The 13276-nt window shown below is 29.3% G+C and overlaps 1 long non-coding RNA gene across 2 annotated transcripts in view; it reads left to right on the top strand.

Moving 5' to 3' along the window:
* Positions 1-869: 869 nt before the first annotated feature.
* LOC111625503 overlaps positions 870-13276 on the top strand; it is a 46490-nt gene continuing 34083 nt past the window's right edge. The window contains exons 1-2 of one of the 2 annotated variants that reach the window (XR_002756739.1): positions 870-1097; positions 8869-9029. This is a non-coding gene — a long non-coding RNA (uncharacterized LOC111625503). The remainder of the gene's footprint in view (positions 1098-8868; positions 9030-13276) is intronic. The other variant, XR_002756740.1, reaches the window with a different exon arrangement.

The raw sequence follows: 13276 nt of genomic DNA, 5'->3' as shown, positions 1-13276 counted from the left end.
TTTTTTTTTTTTGTATTACTTACTTTTTATTAAACTTCTTGTCATAAGGATCACTGAATACAAAAATGACTAAGCAAGGTGCACTTCCTCTATTTCAATAATATTAATATGTAATAACTGCATAATTTCTTCAACAAATTTCATTTTTTGTATCTGCAGGTGACTCAGCCTGATCCTCAGACATACCAGATCAAAGGAAACTCAATAATGATTTTCCTTTGATTATCCAAAAAAATCTAATTTTCAGTTGCAATATTGCTTACAATATCCTTGTCAATCAAACTGCACTTTTTGCTGACTACTTTTTCTACTACTGTTAATCTAACATCATTATCCCTAAATAGTCTAACCTAGAAATAAATCATATTCCCTAAATTTAGAAGAAATTTAGGGAATATGATTTATTTCTAGGTTAAGCTATATAGTAGAATGAATTCTACTATATAGCTTAACCTAGAAATAAATTCATCAACTTCAGAGTTTAATGAAAGATGTAAATGTAACAGTACCCACACATCCTCTTCCACATCAAAGTTTTTTTCTAATAGCTAAACAAACAATTCTTTGTTCCCTTTTAAAAGCTTCCTTCAAAATTGGAAAGAATGATTTCCTATTCAATTTAGGAGCCATAATAATAAATTTACCTAAAAAGAAAATCAGGAATTAATATCAATAACACAGCAGTCAGATGCTCTCCAAGTTTATTCCAGTAAAAAAATAGTTTTCTTATAATTTGATTTTGGATTACCCATTTTAAAAATTTTCTGAAGTTTTATTTTGTTAATCTTGCATTGTATGCATGCATATTTTTAATAACAGATATTTTCCAACATATTCCCTATAAAAATATATTGTCAGTTTTGAAAAGCTTTTGCAATAAAATATGTTGGTAAAAAAGGCTTTTTAATACATTGCTATTTTACTTCTGGTTTTTGTATGACATTTTTATTAATTATATACTTTTTTTACAGGGAACAAGCACAAATCTAAATGTCGTTCTCTTGGTATAGATCCCAGTTGTTTTCAGAAACCACCACCACCCCCTCCACAACCAGTACAAAATGTTGAAGAAGAAAAAAGTCTGAAAAGAACATATGGTAATTTTGTTTTTGTATTTTGATGAAATTAGAAAATATTAAACTTCTTAAATTATAGTTTTGGAAAAATATTTCATTACTTTTTGTTTTTATAGTTGTTGAAGATTATATTTAATAGTTAGAAAATTTTCTTCAGTAAAAGTTTTAAAATTTCCAGAAATAAAAATAAAATTTATATTTTGACACATATACTATAAACGAATCAGTCTAATAACAAAATCAGCCATTGTTTATTGCATTTATTTTAATATTTGAACATTTATAGTGTTTCGTATCCAAAAGAATGTGTGGTAAACTTTATGTAAAAAAGTGAATAAAGATATTTTATATGGGAAAGTATACGCCAGCACAATCTATAACTGATTTCCAATGAGTTAAAAGTTTGTACTGTAAAATCTAGTAGAAATCTTTATCTCTTGAAGTGAAGAAAGCTGTTTTTACACTTCTTAGTTTCAGAATTTTTGATTGAATTGATGATTGTTGAACACAAAGAAAACATGTTACTAGGATGGTGCAATGTCTGGAGAATAATAAGTAGAATTTCCCATCAAAGACTATGGAGCTTGTATTGGGTCATTTACACTTTTCAGGTACTAAAAGAGCACAGTTTCTTTGTAATAAACAAGTATTTTTGAAACAGTGCATCTATAGTGGGATAATGACATATGAGTGAATCTGTGTGCAGGATTTCCAATAGAATGGGCCAATTGAGATTTCTTTAATTTTTTTGTGATACAGTCTAATATTTATAAAATTATAAATAATTTATTCATTTTAAAAGTAGTAAATTGCATTAGTACACTGTAGGTCTATTTAAGATTTGTCTAAAAATTCAGAGAAAACTTGAGCTTGTATCAACTGTTTTCACTAGTGAGACTTAAGCTGTATGTGAAATTTTTAATAAAAAATAATGTTAAATCACTTAGTCTTTCTTTGGCCATTGAACACAAGAAATATCCTGGAAATTGAATGAGATTTACATCAATAGTTTCACTAGCAGGATTTGAAAATATCACATTTTGTCAAAATATTAAATTGTTGGATATTTTCAGTTATTATAATTTTCAACAATAAATGTTGTAACTTAGTAACCATATTTTACTTTCACTCTTCAAATCTCTCATAGTGAGAAGTATAGCTATCCCTCTTATAACACTGTAGTTACATTCTGAAAAAGTGCTGTGTTATGTGAATCCGTGCTATATGAAACAAAGGACTAATGCAAAACATGAGGTTAGGTTCCAGAAGTTAGCAAAAGTGTAGTTCTTTTTATCATTAAGAGAAATACGTTTGTTAAAACAATCAATAATTAACTAACAACCACAATTAAAAGTATTGTATGACACATTAATATTAATTTTAGTTAAACAAGGATATTTTCTTTTTACAAAGTATTGTCATTATCTGAGTTTTTTTGTTGATCTTGATCAGAAATATCAGCAAGATCTTAATTTTTTTAAAATTTTTATCATAATTTTTTATGGATGACAAATTAAAATAAAACAAAATGAAAATTTTGTTTGTGACTGGAGGGTCAGCATAACTTTGCCTTGTCAGGACTGACACCACTGTGTCTCATTCGACATGGAATGGTGAGTTTATTTTGGGTTTGAAAGTAGGTCACACAAGCAGCCATGTGTGCAGGCAATCAGATTTCAGGTGGAGGATGGTGAGACAGTGCAACAGAAGTAGTGCACTCAGACTCTATGGTTAACAACAAATAAGCATTTATTTGAAAGGAAAAGGTTACATGATACATATATCATAATATCAGATTAACTGACCTATCTAATGGAGATGGTCACGAGAGAGTGAGTTTACAATTGTTGATAAGTCAATAAATACCTGGAATTGATGGTGTTCACAAGAGGATGTTCCTGGATTAAGGTTTTGTTGTGATTAGAGCCTTAAAGTTGTCTCATTAAGGATTGTTTAGGAAAGTTCTGGATCAGGATTGTTTGGGAAAGTTTGTTTTCAAAGGCATAGTTGACCGAGGGTAGAATGAAATATCCAAAGTAAAGTAGGATTGGGCACTCACACAAGAATTTGGCAATGATTTTTACTCCTTGAGGAACAGACAATGGCTGACTCATTTGGCTGTCAATTCTGATATTTAAAATCAGTAACAGACAGCTGAAAGGTCAACAAATCACGGGAACGCATCGTGTTCACCATCAAGAAAATGTAAATCAAGATGTTCTCAGGTAGTAAAGGATAGTCAACAATGTTAGTTGTCAAAATAGGTATGATGAAATTGAAAAAAGATTTTCGTTACAGTTTGAGTTCTCACATGTTAAACAAAAATTTCTTCTGTAGGATTGTGTTTGTTCAATCGAGTACAGAGAGATTTTTTCCACAATGTGTGTTCAAATATGGAATTGTTTGAGTTGGAAACTGTTCGAATATCGAGATACTGCTGTATTTCTTTTGTCATTTTTATGAATGAAGTAATCATTCATAAGTAAGTAATAGCTATGGTTAAAAAATGTTTAATTACACTTTCCTAAAAATGTTTAAATAAACTTTACTAAATATGAAGATTAATCTATAAAAAGAAAACACAATGACAATCCTAATGGCTAAAGTCTGAAAACTATGATGACACCTAGTTGATAAGAAAGTTAGTGTAATTTTTTTATTCCTTGTCCTATCAGTTTTCATTAAAGTAAACCTGACAAAAGGCACAAAACAAATTGAAAATTTCAATATTCTAAAATCCATGGGCAAATTTGAGACATGCATGCATGCTTACTTGAATAAAAAAAAAAATATTGAATAATGAAGTTCACACTTAAAAATTGTAAAATTGTATGGAGATTTCCAACCAAAATAGTGTTAGAGCAAAATTGTTGTAGAAGTATCGTGTTGTACAAGGGATGCCCATCTTTTCTATTAAATCATTAAGAAATCAAATACAGATTACTATAAAATGACTTTTATATTAAAAAAATGTAAATGTACCTATATAAAAATAGAATGCTTATATTATACTGTAAAGAACAGTAAGGAAATAAATAAGTTCAAATTTATACAAATTTCAAACAGTTGATACCAGTGCCAAGTGCTCTGCTATGCATTCTAATATACCAACAAATCTAATGTACTTGTACATCCAGTTCATACAGCTGTGGAAAGTTAATGTATTCAGACAGCAATAAATGTATTTTTGAAAAACATTTTATCATATTTACAGTTTTTTGTGATCACATTTCTAAATATATTTATTTATGACTCTATTACAGTTACAGAAGATCTGCATACAACACATCAATCACAGTCAATATTACCATGTAATCAGTGTTTTAACAGTTAAATTTCATGTCAATATGATAAGAAATGGAACTTTCCAGATATCATCACAATAAAATATGAAGGGTATTTTTTAAATAAGGTCCATTTTTTTGATAAGAAGAAAAATACTGTAAATATAAAATATATTGTTAAAATATATTTTTTCCCATATTCTACATACTTTTATCTACTTTTCTACATAATTTCAATTTTTGTTCAAACGTTTGTCATACCCTCAAAAATTTTTTAAATTATGACTTCAAAGAAATCTGCCGTCTACCGCCGGAAGACATTAGGGGTTGCTTGTCTTGTATGGCATGGAGGAGTTTTCTCAAGGTTACACAATAAGCATCAGAATTGATTGTTGTGCCTCTTGACTTAGAATCCACTAACAAAGTCCCTTTCCTGTCCCAAAAGACAGTTACCATGATCTTTCTTGCTAAAATCGAATAACAGATCGTATCTTACAGTCAGTGGGTGACTCAGTTTTCTTAAACATTATAAACTTCTACAGCTCAGCACATGGACAGATGATACAGCTGCAAATGGCATCTAAACACACGCAAAGCATACTGAAAGCAGATGCTTGTGCACACTGCTGCAATCGCGCACCATTCTCATTCACAAACGGACTTATTTAAAAAATAGCCCTTGTATCTATATGTGTTTTCCAGCATAGCAGATGACTCTGCTTAAACTTAGCTTTATAGGAAACCATCTGCTGGACATCTTTCACTGTTTGTTGTAGTTCAAAGTGGCTTACTGTCAAACCATTCCAAAACCAAAATTAAACACAATGGTACACATTCATCCCACTAATTCAGTGGGAGAAATGTGTACCATGTCTGTTTTGATGATGTAATACATACAAACCTCCATACAGAATGAGGAGTAAACAATGCAAATGAAACTGCATTAAGTCATCTTTGTATTTGATTCAAATACACATACACTCTAGTTTTGTACACTAGGGAAGTCTAATAAAAAAAGGTGTACATCAGAATTGAGAAATCTGCTTATTGTGATTAATGTATTATGAAAAATAAAGTGATTCACAATGATTATAAATGTTTTGATTTTGTTTTAGGCTGTTTTGAGTTATAAGTCAATGTCAATAAGCACATGCTTAATATTTAAAATGTTAGAATAGTCAACATTGATTTTATTTTGAATACAGTTTATAAATCTTTTATTGTCAATTTAGACATAATTGTCATAAAATTTTTAATAATCCAAAGTATGGACTTTTATATTATGAATCAAAGAAATTTTCATTTATTTTAAAAAGTTATATTATAGAAACCAAAATTTTTTTCAAACATATATTTTATAGAAATCAAATTTGCTATTTCAGTTTGAAAGGAATCTTATAATTTCATCTTTTTTCTTTTCTCTTATTAGAAAAGAAATTGATCTTCAGTGAAGCAAACTTTCTTGGGAATGATTTTTATACATGTAACCAATTAAAATATTTTTAAAATAAGTTAAAGAAAATTGGTCCTATATTTTTGCTTCTAAAAATATAAAGTGAGAAAGATTTTTTTTGCTGTTTCAATTTGCCAGTGAATATAAACATAATATCAAAATGTTTTGATATTTCTGAACTATTCTTGATTTTAGATATATGACATCAGAAAATAAATTAATCTTAATAATAATAATTTAAAATTTGAAAATAGTTCACAATGTGTGAGTTTATCTAAAGTGGTTATCTGGCACTGATTTATTATTGAACAGGGTAAGACCACAGCTCATTCAAAAATCTGTACACATCATGAATACAGTATTTTTTCCATGAAATTAAAATAAGACTGTCTTAGAATTTTCCTAGATTCCATTAAATTTCAATGAAAGTAATCTGAGGTTTTTATGATTGTCTATGGTATTCTAATATTTTGGATATGAATTTGATCTCTAATCCTGAAATGAAATAATTATCCAACCAACATAAGCTGTTTTTTTAATTCTTAAAAATACTAAATATTATAACTATTTTACAATGATATTGTTCTATTGCTGATATCTAATTGATTTAAAAGTTTTTCATCAGTTTTATGTTATAATAGTTTTCTCTTTCTTTAAAATTAATAAGAATATTTGAAAACTTTTCATTTTTTAATCTGAATTATTAAAGTTTTTTCTTGTAATATTTAGTTATGCATTTAGTCTTGCAACTAGAAACTTAAAATTATAAGAATTCATTTGTATATGAAAAGAATTAGAATACAGGATGTCCCATAAAAACCTGATAATTTTAAAACCTTATAACTAAGAAAATAATCATCTTATGTCGTTGTAATTTTGCAAGAAGACAGTTTAACTTATAACTTTTTGTAGTAATGCATTGCTGAAAACACACATTATCCTTGCAAACACAAGTGCCACAATTAACAAAAAATGAGGAATCCATTCAGTAGAAAGCAAAGTGCATTATCTGGTTGTTCAACAGGACACTATAAGACTATAAGACACAACTTGTGTGATCAAGAAATAGTATTTTGAACTGTTTTTTTACAATTTGAAGAAACTGGTACTGTTTTGAGAAAACCAGGAAACAGGAAAGATCCTGGCAAAGTGGAAAAAGAAATCAAGTATGTGCAGTGATGGACCATAGCCTGGGAAAACCCCTAAGGTAATTATCACTAAAAATAAGTATTCTCTGTTCAACATATCAGAGGATTGTAAGAAAACACTTAGGGCTGTATCCCTATCAGATTCAGTGAGTTCAAGCTCTGTAAGATGTAAAAATCTCAATCTTTGTTTGAAAATTGTGAATTGCCTGCAAAACAAACCCATCTACTTGCATCACTGTGTGCCCACCCTTTCACTGCATTCCATGTCAGTGGTAAGGTGAATGTTCACAATACCATCATTTGGGGTGCACAAAATCTACATGCATTTTATGAATTTACCATATCACATATTACATGTATCTACATGCATTTTACCATATCTGGTATCATTGGGTGATGGAGCGCTTCTTCTTTGCTGAAGAAACTGTCTGGTAGGATGCATATAGGGACATGTTGGAAAATTATGTGCTCCCCAGTTAGACAAGTAAATTGATGGACTGGTTTTCAACAACATAGGACATCACCACACTGATCCCTTGTTATCGTTTAACAGGGTGAAATTCGGTAGGCAAGGAGTCCTATAAACTGATCATCAAATTCCCACGTAATTGAGATTCCCAGATCTCATATTATCCAACTTCAATCTGTGTGTGTACATTAAAAGGATTGTTTATAGATGATGGCTGACATATGATGATGATGATTTAAAAGAGAAAATCATGGATACAATTCATTTAGAAATGCTGGAAATTATATGGAATTCAATCTCAGCTTGATATGAATTTTGTGTAGCAAACAGGTGTCATGTTGAAGTCTAAATAAGAGCTTTGTAAAATTTCATTCAAATTGGACAGCTACTTTTTAGTTAAAAGGTTTTAAAATGCATCAAGTTTTTTATGGTACGCCTGGTATATTTGTGATTCAAGTATCTTCCTTTATTTACTTTAAATTTTTTTTAATGAGAAATATAACAATATGATTATAAAACTGACTTAATAAATGTACATTATTCTGGTTTGTGAAATTTCAGTTTAAATGGCTAGAGCTTAAAATATTTGTTGTTGGTCAAAAATTTGAAACATTGATACCCTTAGTGATTCAGTATTTTATTTTTAACCTATAATTACTAACACATTGAAACTTGGAAGTTCAGTTTATTATTTATAACATTAGTTCCATCAAAAATAAGTCTTTGTTAGTTACTTTTTGATATTTTTAAACATTAAAAATTTTTGTACATTTAAAAACTCAAATTAAAAATCTAAAATGTATATGTTAAAAATAAAACATTTTAGAATGTTTTATTGGTTAAAATGTTTTAAAATATATCAAGCCAACTCAGTTGATTTGTGATAGGACAAAATATTGTCAACCCTAAATCAATCATATTTATATACAAACTATTAATTGTTTAATTAAACCTATCCAATTGTTTGAAAGAATTTTTGTCTTGTAATTTTCAAATTAAACAAAATTCAAAAATATAGAAACCATTCTTTAAAGATTTCCTTATTTGTAAATTTTATTTCTATAAATATATTTTTACTTTATTTTTATATTTTTATGGTAATATTCTAATAATAATTTTAATATATTTAATGGACCTTATTGAGTTTTATTTAATTATTTGTAAAAAAAAAAAGATAAATAGAAAAAAAAATAAGTAATTAAATTAGATGCAAGAAATGATCTGAAATTTTTTAGTAATGGGTGTATTTTTTTATGCATTGAAGAAACATTATCAGTTATTTTGGCATATGGCAAAACAAAATATATACACTATATATATTTTTTTAATGGAAATGGGATTTGAGCATCTGGTTTAAAGCATTAAGGCTTTAGATTCTTTTATTGTTGATATTTCCTTTTTTGTTTCTGTAATGATTGATCTTCAATCTGATCATTAGTTTGATCAGAAGATTGACTATCAATCTGATTCACAGGTGAAGTTGAAGCTGATGATGACAATAAAGTGACTGAAGCTCCACAAGCTGTCCCTGCGAAGTTTGGAAAATTTTTCTGCCAGACATGTGAAGTTTCGCTTAATTCTGAAGTTCAGTTACAACAGGTAATCACTATTTTTGTTATCAATATTATTATGAATTTATCTTTATTACTATTTGAATTGAAATACAGTAATACCTCGACTTATGCTACCCCGACTTACGCGAACCCAGAGTTACACAATTTTCAAATCTCATCGATTTGTCTTTTGTTTGAGCACCACGCAACTCTTGATTACTCACCCCCCACGCTATTGTTCAGCTTACATGTTTGGTATGTTGCGCGGAATTAACACATAGCTACAATTTATTTTATATTATTTGTTTCTGTGTTTGTTATATCTACGGAGACTTGAGAGACTCTAGTATGTCATCTAAACAAAGTACAACTGATCAAACAACTGATCTTCTGCATCAAACAAGAAAAGAAAAACTTTATCTTTGGAATGTAAAGTTAACATTATTAAAGACTTCAATACAAAAATGAAAATTTGTGAATTGGCAAAGAAGTTTGATCTACTGGAATCGATGGTCAGAACAATTATAAAAGATAAAGAAAAAATTCTCGAAGCTGCGAAAAATGCTCAATCTTTAAATTCAAGCTTCATTCGTAAACGTCATGGTATTATTGCTGAGATGGAAACAATGTTAAAATTATGGTGTGATAATCAAGTAAATGTGAAAAATTGTATAATAATATAATTTGTTATACATATGTATTATCTAAGATTTTATTAAACATTTTTTTTCTAAATTATTGTTTTCTTTAGTCTCAGGCCCCAGTTAAAAATTATTTGTATGTATTTATATGCGAAATTATACCCCGACTTACGCGGTTATCGCTCGGTCCCACCTATCGCGTAAGTTTGGGGTATTACTGTATTTACTATAATCACTATTCAAAGAAATCATTACAATCAATAAATTTAAATCATTTAATTTTTTTGTAATAATGTTATTAATTATAAAGAAAGAATGTTAGAAAAAAATCAAATAAAAAATTTAATAGAATAAAACACACTATTAAATATATAAACATCACTAAGCCTGATGTATTAATAATAAACCAAACAATTGCCATAATTAATTGGGTTATTTCTTCTTACTATTAATAATTAGATATTAAGTAATTTGGTATTAGACATCATCTTTTATTGAAATTAATAATTATAATAATTTAATATTAATTCTTATATCAAGAATTAAATATGACTGGATAAATATTAAATTATTATAATTATTAATTTCAATAAAAGATGGTGCCTAATATCTACCTCTAATACTAAATTACTTAATATCTAATTAACCCTTTCTCAACGATGAGCTCAACATGCAGGCTTATTGGGTTTGCCAGCATACCAGATGCTGGGTTAACAGAATTTCACTCAAAAGTAGTGGATGTTAGGCCAATTCTGTTGCCAGATTAAGAATTTCACTGTATATGCTAATACATTATCAGTTACATAGCTGTATTAAATTTCTTACAAATTTTAACTTTTAATTTACTGACTTAAATAAGGTGAAGTTCTTTACACTTGGCATAAATTAGGGATGGATTGAATAGGGGTTTTTGGCTGAATACCAAATAATTATTTAGATGTTACAGAATACCAATATTCTTGCCTTTCTGGCTACTGAATACTGATTACAGCAGTGTTTCTCAACAGGGGCGATATCGGCGTTTTTCCATGTTGAGGGGGCGATTAGTGACAATTTATATTTTGGGGGCAAAAAACAATTTTCTGGGCGATATAGTAAAACATTATATTAAGAATAATTAGATATTTTATTCGTTATATCGTGCAATAATTAAACAAATAACATTATACTAGTCACTAGTCTATTTAATGCAGTACGAATTTGGCATTAGTGTGAGAATACAGACGAGGGTCAAGGCCCTCTAATCGTCAGATCCTTTAGACGCTCACTTTGTCACTGGATGGCTTATTCTAACAGAATCTGAGTGGTAAAATTCTGTGTGGGGTTCAGTTGTGCATAGTCAATAAATACTAGACTAAGAAGGTCATATAATATAAAAATCAACAATTTAATCACAGAAGACCAAAATAACAACGACAAATAGTAGAATAACAAAACATAAAACATATGTCTAATCTATGACTATAATCAGGATGAGAGAGAGAGTTTACAATGGTTTTATATTACCTCATTGTTCATTCTGGAGGAGCTGGTTATAGGTAGGACTGAGCAGGATGCTGGATGTCACCATGGGATGTCCAGTAGGAAGAGCAGCCGGAGGAGTTGTATGTGGCATGTTCTATCAGAGATGAACTGCCCCGAGTGTATGGAAACCTCCCCTTTTATTACTGAATATTTCCCAATTCCCCTTCTTAGAAATGCATCATCTGAGACGAGATGTGTCGTCGTGATATTCGGACAGGTGGTTTGAAAAATTTAAGATAAGAGGTGGAGGAAGGAAGCATTTCTCATTTCTCAATAAAGATTGTGTTATAGAGCATGTTTTCAGGATGTTGAAGCTTTGTAACCTTTTTTTGGTTTAAAACTTTAATAGAATTTTTAAACAAATTTAGCTTAATGTATATTAATATAGAGTGCAAATTATGCAAATTAGATAGGTATCCATCCAGATTCTCATATTAGCCTTGGCCCTCGGCATCAGAATTTTGTAGTGAAGGGGGCGATACTACATAGTGGTTTTATTGAAGGGAGTGACGATTCGTCAGAGGTTGAGAAACACTGGATTACACTGTTCTGCAAAAAATTTATTTCTGCTCTTGTCAAACATTTTTACTGACTTTTATAATTTCAGTGGGGCTGAATCTGAATCTGGAAACAGAATTGGCCTAACACCCACCACTTTTGAGAGAAATGAAGTTATTGAAGGAAAACATTTTCTGTTCAGATATCATATTTATTGCTTACATACATTGATAATTGACTTATTAGATACAAATAAATTTGTCAATTACTTCTTTTTCATAATTTTATACATTTAAAAATTGAAATACTTAATGACGTGTTTTTTTTCAAAGTCTCTAACTGTAGAATTCAGTGATAATCCATTAACATGATTTTTTTCCACCTTTTGCTTATTGCACTTTTCCACTTGAGAAAGAATCTGATGGAATGTTTCTCCATCTTCATCAGAAATAGCTCCTAGGTTAGAGAAAAAAAAAAATCTAAATGGAAATACATCTTGTGTAATATATTGCAACCCAGTATTTGGTAGGATGTTACTAAATTCTCCATGATCTCCTCATTTGTTAACTACATTCCCCAAAAAGTTCTCTTACATATTCTAATATGTCCCACATTGTACTCTCTATTGGATTAAGTTTTTTCTTGAAACTTTGATTCTTCAAAAGCTGTGTTACTTGGGGACCAACAAACTTTCTTTACTTTTGCATCATTCAGGCAAGAAAACTTTTGCTTCAGGTAAGCAAAGCCTTCTCTGTTTCTGTCTGTATTTTTCACAAATTTTTTCATCAAACTGAGCCTAATATGAAAAGAGGAAGTAAGAAGACTAAGGGCTGTTTCACACTATGACCGACTGATCCTATAATCAGATTGACTAGTAATAGAAGCAGTCACATTGAGTACGATTATATGTTGGTGGCTGATTCGTAAGGACCAATCGGAATGGGTGTTAGAAATTGTTTTCTAATGGGAGTTTTGCTAATTTTTAAAAATATTTTTGTAATCTACTTAGTTAAACTTTGTGGAAATTATCTTACTTCATTTATAAATTCTTCCGAAAAGTCTAAATAATACCAACTTTCCTCATTACATTGATAATGATTTTTAATATATATGTTACTGCTAAAGCTCGGAAACTCGTTAATCTGCAGATTACCTAGCTAATCTGCAGATTAACTAGCGTGATCTGTTAAAGTTGCTAAAATTGTTCTATTTCTCAAATTACCTAGGTAATGTGCAGATTATCTAGGTAATCTGCAAATTACCTACTAGGCACTCGGTAAAGTGAAAATAAGATCTTTGCTGAAACAACAGCAACGTTTCTGTACGCTTAAATTAACATAATGTTTTTTATTTAATTTTCGATATCTAAAAAATCAAGTTAATACAATCAAACAATCAGTTGATTGAATCAATCATCAATCAATTAAAAAAACTTTAATACAAAAATCAAACGGTTTAAAATATTACTACAATTAGGGAAATGAATTTGCAAAACATATGATAAAATTGTACTTACTTATTAGTGCAATCTAAAGATTGGTGACACTTTGAATTACGTAGCAATTGGTTTTTGCGACAAGCACGCCTATTTGTGGTACATTTAGATTTGCAGTCACATTTTCTGAAACCC

This window comes from Centruroides sculpturatus, unplaced genomic scaffold (assembly GCF_000671375.1).
Source record: "Centruroides sculpturatus isolate CEXI.00-Female unplaced genomic scaffold, Cexi_2.0 scaffold105, whole genome shotgun sequence".
Classification (NCBI taxonomy): Eukaryota; Metazoa; Arthropoda; class Arachnida; order Scorpiones; family Buthidae; genus Centruroides; species Centruroides sculpturatus.
The sequence above is the reverse complement of the archived record's forward strand: the minus strand, read 5'-3'. Positions and strand labels throughout refer to the sequence as shown.